An 18,207-nucleotide genomic window follows, 5' to 3' on the forward strand; every position below is an offset into this window, starting at 1 on the left:
CTGATTTGTCTTTTTAAGACACCAGTCTCTCGCAGCAAATCCCCTGCCTGTTTGATTTTGCCACTAGTTCATTCCAGGTTAGGTGTTCTATAGCCACAGCCCCCATGATCATTTTTGCTGAGAATTTAGTCCTACCTAAGTGCTCTGTACTAATTTGGGTCCCTGATAATGGGAAGTGATAACCCCATTTTCTTCTGTCTGGGGTAATGAATCAGACAGAGCTGCCAGCATCTTCTTTCAAATTAGGTAAGCTTCAGGGGCCTCTCCTGGTTTCTGCTTTTCCATTATATATAGTTTTTTAAGGGAAGAAGCAGGCAGTAATATTTTAAGAGCACTTATCCATTCCTAGGGTCTAGCAGCAGTCTGCTCCCAAGAACCTATACCTATGTCCAGAGCATCTGAATTACAAGGAGAGGCGCATAACTGAACCAATGGGTTAAGTCCATGCCGTTAGCAGAGGGATACATTTGCCAAATGTGAGCCATTGCACGCAACGATGGTGTCACAGTTTAGTGGCCCCAGTCTCTCAGCAATAGCCTTGGCCTGACTAGGAGACCATCTTACTATGTCCGTGACCAGCTCTGTTGTGGGAAGATCGACTCCTGCAACTATGTGTTTAACCTCCCTGGTGGAAACAGGGGCAACATGATGCATGTGTGGCCAATCGGGGACAGCATCAGGGGTCTCTATTTTCCTAGGGGGCTCCAAATCACAATCCTCTCTCAATCTTATAGCTGCTACCACCCCCTTATGGGCACTAAGTTGGGCATGCAATTTACTAATCTTTGCCTCACACTCCTGATGGCCTACTGCTGCCTTGGCTGCCTTATTTTCATCTGCCAGGAAGCGAGTTGCTGCTCTCGCTTCTTCTAAAACAATTTTTGTGTGGGTTAACTCTTTCCTATACTGTTCTGCATTTCTGCTTGCCTTGTCTCTCTCCTCTTGCATATTTCTAAGTACAGTCACCATTTTAAGCTTTTCTGCTATAAATTCACACCCGTCTGTCTCACATTTGTACAAACGCTGTTGTAACTGCTTTTTTCCAGCTCCAGTTCCTGCCTTTCCTTTACCATTTCAACCATTTGCAGACATGCATAAAATAATGCCGATGTAACAGCCGCAACCATGTGGTTTAATAGTTGTGCAATATTGTTCAAAACTCAGACTCGCTTCAATCAGGGGATTCTCACCCTTAAAGCACCCCCTTTCTCAGGAGCATTTCCCCTTCTTCATTACCCATCTCTCTAACTTGTTGGTTTTCTCCTCTCTCAAGCAAGCAGCCAAGGTTTTTTTTCAGCCATCTCTACTTCCCTTTTCTCACTAATGATCCCAACCAAAAACCCTTTCACGCAGTCACAGTATTGCGCTGTAGTCCATGAAAGCTTATGCTCTAATAAATTTGTTAGTCTCTAAGGTGCCACAAGTACTCCTGTTCTTTCTGCAGTATTGCTCTAAAATCTTTACTTTTAAGGCACAACTCTTTAACAGGACGTTACCAAATATTCTATGAGAGAGGGACCTCACTAAAGGAGCTTAGTCTGAAAAAGGAAGAGAGAGTTTGCTCAGGTCCATGCCTCAGTTTTCCCACTCTGCAGCAACTACTGATCAATTACCACGTGATTAGGGTCACATGCTCCCTGCATTCTCCACCATTTATTACCAGATTTGCCCGTTACTTTGGGGTATGCTCATTTATTAGGGTTACTCTTCTGGGGGCGGGGGGAGGGAAGAGGGATTTTGTAATCCTATCAATGTACTGCTTGTGTCACTTGTATTTTCATACGAAGCTCTACTCTCTTTTCTGCAAGTTCCCTCCCAGTGGAGCTATCTTGCATGACCTAAAGTCCCCAGGGCTGGGTTCCTCCAGCCCCAGAATCAGATGAACACACACACACATTAATAGAGCGTGTCTAAGTGGACTGGGTCAATCAGCACTCCCAAGCTGACCCTTTATACGCCCCTGGACTCCGCAGGCTGCGTCGAACAGCACTTCCAAGCTGCCACCCTTCTATGCCACAGGTTCAGCATGTCCCTATCCCCACTTTCATGTTACAGTTGTTCTGGTAGTAACCCACTTGATGAGCAAACCCCACAGGATTTTTAGCTTAGGGATCTGTAGCTTAGGTAAGAGAAGCGTTGCTGCAGAGCAAATAGGGAAGCCAGACACACACACACACACACACACACACGCACACACACACACGTACGCACGCACACACACTAGTAACCAGTTATTTATTGCCATGTAATAACCACACAAAGAGAGCCAAACAAAAACAGTTGCAATATTAAGTCTACCTTAAATATGATGACAAAAGTCAGGTTTAGAAAACTATACCTGATAACACAAGTCAGAGTTAGAAAGCTATACCTAGAGTAGGAAAAATAAAAAAACAGAGAGAGAGAGAGATGGATTCTCACCACTCTGTGAAGCTTCAACCGGTTGGGGTTCCCATGTGGTGGTGGTAGCTGAGGGTCTAGAGTGCTGGAGACAGGCAGAGCCCCCAGCACGATCAGTCAGGAGAAGATGAAGTCCCAATGGAACTGATGCAGATTTTGGATCCAGGCATCAGAACACTTACTTGAGCATGGGTAGGGAGTTTTGGTAGGGAAACAACAGTGGTTCAAGGGAGAACACTAGATTTGTTTGTGGGTAAACTGATGGCTCAAGGGAGTATACCAAAGTTGTTTTGTTCAGGCTAGACAATAGGAACTGATCATTCCTGGCTATGGGCGGTGTTCCTTCAAGAGAGCTCACAATGCAATTAGGCAGCTTCAGTATTTTGGATACCAATAAAGGATTTATTACTAGAATTGGTCTGATAACTACTGAGCTGGTTATGTGCAGGCGTGGGTTCATTAACATCTGGAGCAGCGATCCCCCATCATGCAGTGCTTCCCTGCTTTTCTGGTCCCAGAGTTCCGTGGGGTTCTTGTCTTGGAATCTCTGTTCTCCATTCTGTATGCTGATGGAGATGCCTCCCTGTCCCATCTTCAATGCAAATGAGGCTAGGGGAATTGCCTTAATCCTGTCACCCTTGTTCAGAGAGGTTTAGGTGTGTCTCCCACTGCCTTTTCATTGATTTTTGTAGGTCTTTCTTCTGATCGGTTTTAGTTCAAGCAGAGGCTAAAGGGTGGTGGGGGGGGTCCTTTGTGAGTCAGACTGGCTAGATACTGTGCCCTGGTTCCCCAAGAACACAGAGCTAACAGGTAACACCCTTTTATCTTCAAGGGACTCAATGGTTCAGGATACTTAAAAGATCGCCTGAAACTCCAGGATGAGGACCATGTCAACAACTCTGTTTCTTAGGTACAATGAAGCTGTCCACGACCAGCGTAAATCTCTCTGAATAGGAGACAGCTTTCTTTGGGTCTGTTCCAGGCTGTGGAATGTACTCCCACAGGATAGAAGAACCGTATCAAACACCAACACTTACCATTCTAAGGGTAAGAAGTACTTTGACATGACCTTCGATAACTGAGATTCACAGCACGGCTGACATAAAAAACCAAACAACTTCTCAATTTTCCCCTTGGTGAGAAAAAGGGAGGAGAGAATCACACGTGACAGATGTTAGCCACAGTGTTTAATACACTACTGGAAGGCTCTCAGGTACTTTGGTTATTAGGGTGTCATCAGAACCTGAATAGAATAGTGTGCAGGATAATCACATAAAAGCAGAAAGCTATGACACTTCGTATGAAGATACAGCAGGGAGGCATGGCAACCATTCTACTTAGTTGTTTCATTAGCAAATAGTGAAGCTGAACACACATTAAGATGAACAAATGGAACTTTATTAAACCCTTTGCTCTACTCTGTCCATGTGGCCAAGTTGCTTCCATCCTAATTCCATGTGTTCCCCTGGTGTCCCCTCAACAACAGTCCCTCCAGGGAACATAGGCCCTCTGATTCCCATTCCACTGCTCATGAGACACATGGGGAAAAACACACATTAGCTTCTAGTCCACATATAAGGTATGTTAGTAGGTACATTATAATGGAACATTTGTGTTTCAAAGGAATGCCACTATACTGCTTTGTAGCAAGGAACGGGTTAAAATTCCTATGGGGGGAATGATAACAAATATAGAGAATATAGTTCTTGCAGCACTGTATACATAATTGTCAGCCTAATTAAAGCCTGGTGATTAGAAATGTTATTCTCTTTATTCTTTAATTATGAGGTAGCACTTTATTTCTGAGGGCAGAAATAACCCTGGAATTACCTTTTAAAATTACTCAGTTATTACATATTGATGCTGCAGATGCAGCTGAAAATCTGGCTAGAGCCTTTGAGAACTGACTCTCTGGCTTGTCAGAAGGGGATGCAAGAGGCAGTGTGGAACACTCAGGAAGAAGCAGGCTACTTCACATCTCTACCACTTGCAAGTACCTTGACAATGACATAAGACAGTGTAGTGTAAATCTGTAGATGAATTTTCACATCTTTGATTTTATGAGCTCCAGGAAAGCATTAGGAAAATGTATTGCCTTGTTAAATGAAAAAAAATAGGCATGATTTTCAAATGAAGGCAGATTCAGAAACTGATAAGCCAGGTCTGTTATACATAGCAACCTTAGGACTGAGGATATATATAGTCTTTCAGTGTAAAGTTACTCGGCCTAATGATCTCCATAGATTCCAGCTCTCACTATGGAACACTGGGAAAGCTACTCTGAATATACACTACAGTCAGGTTCCTTCCTGTGTCAGATTAGCAACTATATGGCCACTTACCCAATGGGGTTTAGGTATCTGTGGCTCTGCAGCTGCACTGGGTCCAAAGTAAAGAACCACTTCTTATTGGTAAAGACTTAGGGGAGGCTGCCAAAGAGTTCTCAAGCAGCCATCCTGCTGTGTCCTAGGAGTTCAGATTCCTCTATGGTGAGAGGGGGTGTAGGGGCCTTCCCTTTAGCTTCACTTCTCAGTCTCCTGCAGAGGCTCCTTAGGGCCTCAGTAAGTTCACTCTTCTTGGAGGGGAAGATTTCAACTCAGACACTATTTGGCCCCCCAAACTCCCCTCTCCAGACAGCTATTGCAGATGCTGCCTCCCATACAGGCCACCTGTGTACAGATCTTTAAACCAGTTTGGGAACAGGGTATAAACACCCTTCAATGTGAACCAGTTTCTAATGTGGTTTGGCCAGCCAGTATGCATGGGGGGACTGAACCATGTTAGAGCTCTTTTAAATCCCTAAATCCATATTGCAGCCTACCTGATTAGGAATCGAGACTCAGTGGTTTCATATCGGAGGTAGTGTTGTAAAATGCATCACCATTACAGCAATGCTCCTTCCATCATAAACTTTTATAAACTGGATAGCAAAATACAAAAATTGGCTAAAAAGTTCAGCCAAGAAGCAAATGTTTTTAGAATAGTTGAGCTGGGCAAACTACTTTTAAGGGTATAAGACATTACTTTCTGGTGTTTTATAGGGCTGTCGATTAATCAGTTAACTCACATGATTAACTCAAAAAAATTAATTGTGATTAATCGCAGTTTTAATCACACTGTTAAACAATAGAATACCAATTGAAATTTATTAAATATTTTGGATGTTTTTCTACATTTCCAAATATATTGATTTCAATTACAACACAGAATACAAAGTGTGCAGTGCTCATTTTATATTATTTTTATTACAAATATTTGCACTGTAAAAAATGATAAAATAGTATTTTTCAATTCAGCTCATACAAGTACCATAGTGCAATCTCTTTATCATGAAAGTGCAACTTACAAATGTCGATTTTTTTTGTTACATAACTGCACTCAAAACCAAAACAATGTAAAACTTGAGAGCCTACAAGTCCACTCAGTCCTATTTCTTGTGCAGCCAATTGCTAAGAGAAACAAGTTTGTTTACATTTTCGTGAGATAATGTTGTCCCTTCTTATTTACAGTGTCACCTGAAATAGACCAGACGTTTGCATGGCACTTTTGTAACCGGCATTGCAAGGTATTTACGTGCCAGATATGCTAAACATTCGTATGCCCCTTCATGCTTGGCCACCATTGGTTACACAAGTCAAACTGTTGTGTTTATTTACTGATTTTGATTTATAAAACAAATAAAATAAAAATGTATCTGTCACAGTTATGGGGCTGCTTGCACCTCAGTTCCCTTCCTGGTGTCTCCGAGTGCAGCCCCCCTCCTTGGGTGTCAGGCCTTGTGCCTTTAACTGTTTGGTGAAATTTTGCAGTTCTCTCACTCTTAGACTGGGATGTGTGTACATCACCCCACCTATGTCAATAGCTTATTACCACACAGGTCCAACTGGACACTTCCCTTTCAGAGCCTGTGACCAATGCTGTAGTGAAAAGCAGCCCACCTAAAACAAATATGTTTATTAACAAATAGAACAAAGTATAAGATTTTTTTTAAATGCCAGCCTATGTGCATGTTTAGACTCATCTAATTGGATGCCTCGCTACAAGGTATGTTAGGTGGGCTTCCCTCGAGTTACAGGAATGGAACAGACTTAACTTATGTTCTTTTTGGAAGCCAAGGAGCTCTTGGGATCCAGTCTGGTCTCTGTTTACCTTTCTTAGAGAGATGTTCCCAGACTGCTCTCTCCTCTCAGGGAAACACCCTGTTCTCAGAATTCCACCCTCCCTGGTTGTGCCTGAGCCCATTTATCCTATTGATCAACTATTTTTGTTTGAGGGGCTCTCTCTGAAGTCTCTCTTTTGCCTCAGCTGGATTTTTCCCGGTTGGTCAGCCAGGTCACCTAAGATGGTAGTTCCATTGTTTGGCAGTTAAACCCATCCAGCCTTACTGGCCTCCAGCCTCTGGTCTTGTGATGGTGGGAGGAGTGCGCTGAAACTTTGCTGCCCCTGACATTCCACCCCTCCATCTCAGGAGACATATATCCTAAAGCACAGTTTGGGCTCCAGATCAATATTCATTTCCATTCACTACGGCACCTCTCCTAAGTGCTCAACACCTTTACCAGATATTTGAAAACAAGTTCTTATAAACAGTAGCCCTGGGTTTTCACTGCCTAGAGAATGTGTTCATTCTGTGTTACTTGGGTGGCATAAAATAGATGGGTTCTGACTGTAGCTGGCCAGGGGAAACTTACCCTGATGAAGGGCAGCTTTCTATTGATAAAGGGCCCGCAGAGGCAGCAGAACCAGCTCCTGTGCAGTCACCCTTCTGGTGTGCAGGGAGGGATCAGACATGGCAGGATTGTTTTGGGGTGTGTGTGTGTGTGAAGGAGTGGAGTTCTGCTGTACCAATCCTTCGCTGGTTAAGTTAAGTTAGCTGGAGACCTACTCTAATGTACTCTATGACTGTGCAACACAGGTCCCTGCTGTGACGGTGTACCCCAGGTGTAGGCAACCTAAACCACGCATGCTGAAGGTGGCACGTGAGCAGATTTTCAGTGGCACTCACATTGCCTGGGTTCTGGCCACCAGTCCGGGGGGCTCTGCATTTTAATTTAATTTTAAATGAAGCTTCTTAAACATTTTAAATACCTTATTTACTTTATATACAACAATAGTTTAGTTATATATTATAGACTTATAGAAAGAGACCTTCTAAAAACGTTAAAATGTATTACTGGCACGTGAAACCTTAAATTAGAGTGAATAAATGAAGACTCGGCACAGCACTTCTGAAAGGTTGCCTACACCTGCTGTACCCCATAATGCTTTATGGGAATATGACATAACTGGAATATGTTTTGTGCTGCCTGTGCCATGTAACATCTCTCTGTAAAGGTTATGGTCTACTATATCTATTCATCCTATTTGTACACATATATCATTTTTGTACTTGAGGTTAAGAATATTGGCTATATACTTGCTTGATTTCTAAGTAAGCTTTGTGAGGCATTTGGTCAGCTTCTTTAGAAAGGAATTCGCAAGGTTAAATGCCCAATCAGGAAGCACTTGGGGAACAATACATCTTGGAATGCGCCAGGCCACATAAGAAGTCTTCCTGGAGACATACAAGATACCATGTGGGCAAGGGGGGAAGGAGAGCTCAGTGGTTTGCACACTGGCCTGCTAAACCCAGAGTTGTGAGCTCAATCCTTGAGGGGGTGATTTGGGGCAAAAATCTGTCTGGGGATTGGTCCTGTTTTGAGTAGGGGGTTGGACTAGATGACCTCCTGAGGTCCCTTCCAGCCCTGATATTCTGTGATTCTAATGGCTTCTGCCTGTAAAGACTGAGTCATGCATGGACATGTGACTTGCCCAGGTGACTCCAAAACTCCATCTTGGAGCTGGACTTTGCATAGGAGAGAGGAGGGGGTCTTCACCCACAAGAGAAAGTCTATTTAAGCCTGTGGGAGACCCCTCCAAAGGTCTTCAGCTGGCTAAAGAGAGGGCCTCTCCACCCCCAAAGATACCTGAAAGAAACTGGAACAAAGGGCAGTGACTGCAAGGGGTGTGAGTGATTGCGGGACCCAGACGAAAAGGAGATTAGTCTGTAACAGGAAGCATTCTGGAACTGGTGAGGATCTTAACTGTATTCAGTTTCTTACTGTATTATACATAGATTTGCATGTTCTATTTTATTTTACTTGGTAGTCCACTTTGTTCTGTCTGTTACTACTTGGAACCACTTAAATCCTAGTTTCTGTATTTAATAAAATCACTTTTTACTTATTAATTAACCCAGAGTATGTATTAATACCTAGGGGGCGGGACAAACAGCTGTGCATATCTCTCTATCCGTGTTATAGAGGGCAAACAATTTAGGAGTTTACTTTTTATAAGCTTTATACAGGGTAAAATGGATTTATTTGGGTTTAGACCCCACTGAAAGTTGGGCAGCTGAATGTTAAAGATAAGAACACTTCTGTAAGTTGCTTTCAGTTAAGCCTGCAGCTGTATGGGGCAAGTAATTCAGACCCTGGGTCTGTGTTGGAACAGATGGGCGTGTCTGGCTCAGTAAGACAGGGTGCTGGGGTCCCGAGTTGACAGGGAAAGCAGGGGCAGAAGTAGTCTTGGCACATCAGTTGGCAGCTCCCAAGGGGGGTTCTTTGATCCAACCCATCACACCTGCTGTGCCACTTTAACTTTCCTGCAGAGTTTGAATGTGATGGAGAATAGAGCCTCTGGTGAGTCATTTACACCAGTGCAAGTGAGTTGCGCTTTGGGTATAAAACTCCACCCATCTGATTTAGTAGCATTTGGCACCCACTTTGCACAAGGAATAGAACATCTAGCTTCACTCACATTACTAGAAATAACCAACTGAAAGCTATGCCATCCTCCTTCAAAGATCCACCCTCACCACACACCTCCTTCCCCCAAAGATGGGGGAAATAGATTGGCTCTGCAATACTTATGCCTAATTTCAACATAAACAATGGCCAAAACACATTATACCAGTGTGGTGCATCTGCTAAACAGGGGACTACTATTCCCATCAGAACTCCTCTCCCCACTACACACCTCTCTTCCTCCTGGCCAGGCAAGGGGAAAGGTCCTGACCCAGGAAAGGATTATGCCCTGTGATAGAGCCTTTGGTGGCCAAGTGTCCAGATGGTTGGTCAGAGAAGGTAGTAGGGGGACCTGGGCCCTCCCTCTCCACCAGGTCTCAGCCCAAGTCCCTGTATCGTTCAATCCCTAAGCAGGGGAGATGGGTCTTCCTCCTGGCGGGGGGAGAGGTCAAGACCAGTTTCTCTGGGCTCCTTCCTACTAAAGTCTTTTTAGTTTGGGGCATGGCCCTGATAGTCCAGTTGCTCCATAGTTGGGACTTATCTACAGACTCCCCTTGGCAGGGGAAGGCTTACTTGCCTCCAGTGGCTGCATTGGCTGGCAGTCGCTGACCCATCTCTTCAGGCAGGCCAACAGAGAGCTCCTGCTTCCACACCAGTCAGTCCCCAACTGAGCCAGGCTCCCTTCTTTTCTCCCCACTCCAGGCCCAGCATTGGCCGCAGGTATAGTGGGACAGGGCTAGCTGAACCCAAAGATTTCTTTAACTCCTGCTGTGCCAGGCAGCACTTTCCCTGCTCCATCTCAGGCTCTTTTGGGAAGTAGCAGCTGCATGGTGAGCTAGGAGCTGCAGAGAAACCAGATGCAGAGAGGAACTCTTGGAACTGTATGTAGAGCTGCTTGTAGAACTGTCTGTGAATGCCAGACATCACAGCTAGGTGCAGATCAGTGTGGGACTTATAGGGGAGCAGCAGCAGCTGGGCAGTGAGCCAGTGCAGAGAGCCCCCAATGAGAGACCCTAACTGAGTGTGGCCTGGAAACCCACAAGCTCCTATTTGCTTGACTAGAGACTGGACTGGAGCGACACCCCAAGCACTAGGCCTAAAGAGCCATGACTCTGGATTAGACTTCCCTAGGGGCCCAAACAAGAGCAACTATTGCCCCTTTGAATTGTAACTGTTGAAGCCTCTGTACCTCAGGTCTTTGCAACCTTTTCCTTTCCTGCCAGCCCTAGTAAAATACCCTTTCCCTTAGCCATACGTCTGAGTGGCTATTGTGACCCACCAGGGCTAATGTCTACAAGGCCTTGCTGCTGAAACACCTACAGTGCTTGCCTCCAAATTGTGGAACACGAGGCATACTTCTGGCACTCTGTGCATTTCAGGTGCTCCAGCAGGAGGCAGCCCAGTAATTACATCAGGTTAAAGAAGAAAGAAATCATGCTCTAGCCCAGGAAGAAATCTAAGGCAAAGTCAACTACAAACCATGGTTTGGCCTCTCCATACCCTCTGGTCAAATCTTGTCATAGTGCCATTGAGCTACAGCCATGTTTAAATTCTCCAGCACAGGGATTAAACATGATTTTTTGTCTTATGACAACAGGTTCCTAATTGGTAGAAATTCTGTTCTTTAAATCAGCTGGAGCTGCAGTTGGGACAGGGCCTTGGTCACCAACCAAGCTTCTCCCAGCAAGATGAATTTTGTTGAGATCTGGTCAAGACCTCCTCTGATTCCTGGATGCTCACAGTGACTAGTGAGAATAGCACCAGCACCTGGAGTGCCTTTTGGGCCCCAGGCTCTCAGCTCATAAATTCTCCTTCCATTCCCCTGAAGGCTGGTACCTGAGGTGAAACTCCTGATATCTGCTGTGCACCAGCAAGGAACTGAGACAAACTGTACACTCTGCACAGCCTCTGCGAGGCTGTGAAAGTCACCAGCCCCACAATTCCAGCGACTTTTGTATGCGCCACCGCTTTTGTTTTTAAATTAAGCCATTTACCAAGTTAGTGGCTATTAAATATGGTCATTAATTGTTCATAAAAAAATAGTCATTTGATCTTCACTTACGAGTCATTCACTACATAGGCACGGGGCTTTCCTGCAGTATATCATTTGTTACGTTCATTTATTATGCAGTGCCCCGAGCCATTGAAGAAATTAGTGAATGATTTATGGAACAGTTTAAGTGATTGCAGTTTTTTTCCACTGACATGGCTGCAAACTTGGTCTGCCCAACTCACTTGTGCTGTGACTGGGTAAGTGACAGAAACCTGGGCCATTATCAAATCACCACATTGTAAACTGTGGAAATCAAATTGTTGGGCCAAATTCTGTTCTGGGTTACATCATTGTAAATCTGGATTTACTCCTCTGATTTCTACAGAATCACTCCAGATTTACATTGGTGTGATCCAGAGCTGAATTTGGCTCACTGTATATAAAGTGAGCTAAACTTCCCCAGTTTCCTTCCTCCCCCCAGTTCTAGTGAATGGTCTCCCTCTCCAGCTCTTAGGATGCTCATGCACAGGCCTGGCTTTTGACTGTGCACTGGTAAGGTAAGTAAAGGGATTTCTTGAAACATTGTATTAGATATTGAAGGGAGGTGTATGTCTTTTAGAGAAAAAATGCTAGTAGGGGAAAAGCATTTCTATGCCATTCACCTTTGAGGAAACGGCGTAAGAAAATAGCAAAGCCAAAGAACACCAAACTGTCCACTATCATACAGGCATCTACTCACACTGCCCTTCAGAGCTGATGGATTGTGGGGAAAGTGAAAAACCTCCCTGGGGCTTCCATGTTCTTGCTTTCAAAGCCCTTTCCAGCTCTGCCCTAACCCTCATCTTAGATCTGATCTCCTGTTGTGCATCCCCCCTCAATGCCTCCACTCTGTGTTTGATGCCAGTTTCATTGCCCCATGTGAGTGCGGGGAATGACCCCATACATTGCTGGGGGAGTAGGGTGACCAGACAGCAAGTGTGAAAAATCGGGACAGGGTGTGTGTGTGTGGGGGGTAATAGAAGCCCATATAAGAAAAAGCCCCCAAAATCAGGACTGTCCCCATAAAATTGGGACATGTGGTCATTATATGGTGGAATGGCTGCTTATATACTGTATGCCAAGAAAAAACCCTGCTTTTAATATGTAAGCAGAGTCAGGATGAGCTCTACCCTGACATCTGGTGGTGAATTATGGCGAGTGTGGAAAAGAACTCCAGGGGCTGATCTTGTTTGCATAGGCACACCCACCCGCCTGACATGAAACAACAGCAACTGAAAGTGGTTACTTTGGCTGGTGTGGGATCCCCAGTTTTCTCTGTTATTGGGGCAGGAGGAATAAAGTTTTGTTACCCTGATTCTGTGAATCAAGGCCAGTGGAACTGTTGTATGACAGAAGGACTGAGTGAGTCCTTCACCATTACCTAAGTAGCACTTGCTTGACAAGGGGCATGGGTTACAAAACCCAGTGAATTGAGAAAGGATGGAGATGGGTATGTGTACTTGATGGTATGGCCCCCTCTGAGGGTTTGAAATACCAGTTGCATTATCTCCTCTCTCCACTGTTGAATGTCAGAGCTAACTTTGATTCCTTTAGGAGTCTAGTTACAGACTGCTGTGCTGAATTCACTTTGGGCCAATGGTATACTAGCACTGGGGCTCCCCTACTATGAGCTGAAATTGCTAAGAGCTGAAGTTATTAAGAGCTGAGATCACTGAGTGCTGTGTTAACTAGTGGGGGAGCCTGAACCTATATTGCTAAGCAGCTGGCAGAGCAATTTGTGGGGCTGTTTGGAGCGGCCCAAGGAATGGCGAACAGAGCTGTTTGTGGGGACGGCTGGAGCGGCCCACAGGTCGGTGAGCGGAGCAGCTTGTAGAGTGGAGCAGTTTGTGGGACGGCAGGAAGTGGACTGACTCGTGGTGAAGGCTGTGGCGGAACCCCACAGAGAGACGGCTGGCCGGCCTTGGATCACGTAAGGTGCCCCTTAACACCCTGCGTGACCACTCCCCCCTCTTACTCTGGGGCTGCACTGACCAGGACAGAGTCTTTGGGGTCTGTTGGACTTTTGGGACTTTGGGTGGTTGCTGGACCCAAGAGACTTTGGGGGTGTAGGACTTTGGGGACTCTGGGTGATTTTTGGGTTGCTGGATTCAAGAACCAAAGGGAAAGGACACAGCCAAATTTGCTGGGGTGGTTTTTTTTTCATGATTTGTGTTATGAATCCTGTTTGTGGTGTTTTTCCAATTTAATGCTGATGTCGTTTACCTCATGTTATTAAACATTTTCTGTTACACTCAGACTCCATGCTTGCGAGAGGGGAAGTATTGCCTCTTAGAGGCACCCAGGGGGTGGTATGTAATTGTCCCAGGTCACTGGATGGGGGCTCGAGCTGGTTTTGCATTGCGTTATTGAAACGGAACCCCTAGATACAGAACCTGGCCCTTGTTGCTGCCAACTTAGATGGGCAGAAGGGTTACAAATAAATTGGGCCAAACTCAGGTTTGTTGACAGCAGGTGCCACTCCAACACTGGGTCTGCACTGGGCCCTGTGTGTTTTCCTTTAGAAACAGAAAGGTTCCAATTTCTGAGGCAGCTGAAAAGCTAGGAAGTAACCATACCCAAAGCCCTTTGGTGCTGTTGTGTAGCATTATCTTTCATTTCTTCTGTCCACACCTTCACAATCACCAATAATTGGCAGCCCTGTCAGAAAGATCAAGAAGTGAATGGGCATGAAGACTGAATTGCCGTCTCATCCACAGATGTGGCTAGTCCTTTCAAATCAGAATTTAGGTATATTGACAGGGCAGAGGTGAACACGTTACCTCTGCATGTTCTGTAGCTAAACAGAGGACTTCATTTTCTGGGGCTGTCAACCAGCTGCTTGTATCAACATTACATTTATTTCTTATGGCTGGGATTTCCAAAGAAGCCTAAGGGAGCTAAGTGCCTGACTCCTATTGACTTTTAATGAGGGAGGGGTGCCTAAGACCCAGAGATCCCTTCTTGAATCCCAGTGAAAAGCATTTGTGATTCTTTTGTATATCAAGCCTTTAACATTTAAGAGGTGGCAGGGGAGTCTCACTCCGTGGCATGTGAGGATGAGCATTTTCAGAGCAGTGCATGGAATTTTAGTTCCATGACTCCCAGTGACTTCTTTTAATAGGGAGTCATGTGGCTCAAATTCTGTGCCCAGCTTTGGAAATTCAGGGTGTGGGGGGGGGGGGGGGGGGGAGTTGTTACAGATTGCAGAGTCACATGTCAATGTACAGAAATGGAAATACTAATAGTTTAGCATCAGTAGGTGGCAAACCTGAATCACAGTGTTAGATTCCTTGCCAACTGCAATAATGTAGCAGTGATTTCTGAGCAAGAAATAACAAAAAGTACTTGCAAAACTGAAAAGCTTTTGTGGCGAATGAAAATGTTTATAATAATTTAGAAGGATTGTTATATAGATTAGGCTTAGAAAACTCTTAGTGTCAAAATTACATGCAGCAAGCTGTAATAGGCATAAAGATTGCAGAATAAAAGAAACAGAAGCAGTTCACTTGACAAACGTGAAAGCTTTCTTGGTATTATAGAAAGGCTAAATGATCTTAATCATATCAACTACTGGCTTGCAGCCAGAATCTTTGTGAAAGGTACGAACAATGTACTAAATTATCCACAACTTTAAAAACCTCCATAAGACTAAATATGGTTCAGATAGTCTTTTTTATTTTTTTAAGAGATGAAAGTTATCACCAGCATATTGTTGCCACGTTCGATTTAGTTTCAAATATGAAACACTCGGTAGGTTGAAAATGCATCCAGGTTGTAAAAATTACTAGTAGGTAATTCGTTTATGGTTAATAATGATTTCAAATACATGCCATACTTCTTTTGCCTAGTCTTATCCATCCTAAGAAACGTATTTCAGTTCTTCATATACAATTAGTTTATGGGATCTATGACAAATCATGCCTGTGAGGGAAAAAATGGTTGAGTGGGAGAAGGATACACAGAGGTATGGTGTATAGTGTGGGCGGGGCCAAGGTTTTCAGTAGTGGCTACTGGTTGGGTGTGTGGCCTGAGACGTATTGGGCTTGCATGTCTGAATTGCTGAGCACCTACCACTCCAGTTTAGGTCAATAGAAGCTGTGAGTGCTCAGCACTTCTGAAAATCTGGCCCATGCTATTACCAACTGAGATCCCAGAATTACAATCTGCTTTTGAAAACGTTACCCTAGGGTAGTAGGCAGTTCATACCAATATACAGCAAGACTTATTTGCGCATGTTAATGTTGGCTGGAGATGAAAGTAGTGATCTTATGTTGCTAGAGGGTGGGGCTGTTTTTTTTTTTTCTTTCCACAAGCCAAAACCCAAAGTATTTTATCCAAATAAAGGTACCAGGCCAGAAACTGATTTTTAAAACCAGATAAGTGTCAGATTACATTAGTGGGTTTGTATATATGAAAAACAAACACCCAACCGTATAATGGATCAAATAAACTTAACTAAAAATGTCAGGCAGGAGTTTCCAGTTCTAAGCAGTAACAGGAATCACAAGCATATGTCACTTAATGTCTTCTTCTGAGTCCCCTGCAGACTGGTGAGAGTCTGTAAGTCTGTGTTGGCCGCTATAATGGCCAACACTAGAAACTGGACCAGGACCTTCTGAACTAAAAGCGTGAATTGCTACAGCTTGAGCTAAAGAGGTAGGCAGTCAAGCCGAGAGCTGTACCAGCCCCATATCCTGTGTGGATCAGGCACAGAGCTGGGGGGCAGAGGAGCTGGGAGCATAGGGAAGGGTCCTCCAGAAGCTGGGGCATGGGGTCAGGACCCTGTAAGACAGTAGTTCTCAAACTTTTGTACTGGTGACCCCTTTCACATAGCAAGCCTCTGAGTGCAACCCCCCTTATAAATTAAAGACACTTTTTATATTTTGTGGCAGAGCTCCGACCTCGTCCCCATGGGTCCCGTGCTTCTAGGTGGTTTATGCTAGCCTTGGAGGCTCACTGCAACCCTCCACATAGACCTTCTGTCTCTAGGGCCAGGGTACAGTCTACTGAGCCCTTTTCATCATAAGCCAGCAAGGAGGTTGGTGAGAGAACTCCCACAGTCTCTGTTGTCCCTACACGCTTATTCAAGAACAGTTGAGTCTCCCGTCCTGACAGGGGCCTGTCTTCCCTTCCCAGGACACGTTTCTGTAGTGGCAGGTTGGGGGGGAACGCAGGCCCGCCCTCTACTCCGGGTTCCAGCCCAGGAACCCTAATGGCAGCAGCTGTTGGCAGCCGACCTTTCACTGCCAGAGTTGCTACATTTCCCTGGGACACTTCCCCACAGCTCCCCGACTTCTCTCTATCAACACCTTCTTCACCCTTACTTTAGGGCTCCCTTTCCAGTGGTTTCAGGGTGTCTTCATTACCCAGCCCTTCAGTCACACTTGCTCTCCCCTGGCTCTCTTTGGCCTGACTGGAGTGAGCCCTTTTATAGCATCAGAGGGGCCTTAATTAGAGTCAGGTGCTTAACAGCCTCACCTGACTCTTTGCAGGTTAATTAGAGTCAGGTGTTCTCATTAGCCTGGAGCAGCCCCTGCTCTGGTCAGTCAGGGAACAGAAAACTGCTTATCCAGTGGCCAGTATATCTGCCTTCGATTACTCTGCTGTTTTTTTTTTTTAATTACTCTGCTGTTCCCAACTGGCCTGGGTCTATCACATAATTTAACACCGCTATAAATGCTAGAGGCAAAGCGGAGTTTGGGGTGGAGGCTGACAGCTCATGACCTCCCCTGTAATAACCTCATGAGCACCTGAGGGGTCCCAACCCCCAGTTTGACAACTCCTGCTGAATTATTGGTCTCTTTACCCAGCAGTTTTAGTTCCCAGTACTTTCCCTTTCCAACCTGGAAGAGGCCAGCAACTTCCAGTTCCCATTGGCTGTCTGAGACACAACACACACCTTCCATTGGGAGGCATGGCTTTCATTCAGCCACCCATTAAAAGAGGAATGGGAGGGCTGGGCCAGTCTGGGGGGACAAGGAGAGGAAGAGCCCACTGGCTCACAGTCACAGAGTGCAGAGGCAGGACTTGGAGCCGGGCTGGGACACAAGGTGAGGGGGCGAGAAGGCGGCTTCTGTTCAGGAGCAGAGAAGCGGATGCTCCTCCCATGACAGGTTACACCCTGCAGGCAGAGAGGGGAAGCCGGAGACTCTGGCCTCTGCACCACACTGCCCACTGGAAACAGCACCTTGGATGGGTGCCCTGATTGCCCTCTCCGAAGACAGGATCTGGGCTCAACCGACTGCGTGCGCAGCTGAGGGCGGGCTATTATGCTCATCGTTGTAGCAACGGGTGCGTTTCAATGGTTTGCTCTCTCTTTGTCCATCTTTCCTCCGCGTCACAGAGCTCAGTTTATGGAGTAGGGTGAGGGCGCGGCTCCATTTCTTTCCTTTTTAGGCTTTTGTCCATCACATTTGTAGAGCTGGGATTTCTTCTTGGGCAACCGTGATTGCACAGAGTGTGTAAAAGGCTTCTGGCGGAGAATGGCTACAAACCCGATCGCGCGGAATTTCTGTCAAGGAGCTGCCGGGCTATCCGTAGATAATCTGAAGCTTTGCTGTCCTTGGCCTGTGCACCGAATAGGCGCCGTGAGGCAAGGAGGCAACTCGACCCCTTTCTTTTTCTGTTTTTGCTCTTCTTGTTGTCATGAACGGAGGCGTTAGATACGTGTGGGTGTGCAAGGCATGGGCGTGTGTGAGTTTCTCTGATGGTCTCTGGAAAGGTGTATTTTGTTGAAAGGCAAAAAAGGGGAGCAGCGTTGTTTGCTCTGTCCCGTGTCTTTGTTGAGTGAAGGTCCTTTCCCAGGTGCTGGGCAAGCGTAAAAGTAATTTGCTTTGCGGTGTGAAGAGATCTCTGGATGGGGTTTGCGCTGAGTTGACAGTGGGTGGCGGAGGGGGTGGGGCACCTTGTGGTTGCAGGGGGAATTAGCTCAAGTGGTAGAGCGCTCGCTTAGCATGTGAGAGGTAGCGGGATCGATACCCGCATTCTCCA

General features: G+C 45.5%; 1 non-coding gene across 1 annotated transcript; it reads left to right on the plus strand.

Annotated features, from left to right (window-relative positions):
• The first annotated feature begins 18,134 nt into the window (after positions 1-18,134).
• On the plus strand, positions 18,135-18,207 carry TRNAA-AGC (transfer RNA alanine (anticodon AGC)). The gene has a single exon. It is a non-coding gene; the product is annotated as a tRNA-Ala (tRNA).

Source organism: Chrysemys picta, chromosome 2 (assembly GCF_011386835.1).
Source record: "Chrysemys picta bellii isolate R12L10 chromosome 2, ASM1138683v2, whole genome shotgun sequence".
Classification (NCBI taxonomy): domain Eukaryota; kingdom Metazoa; phylum Chordata; order Testudines; family Emydidae; genus Chrysemys; species Chrysemys picta.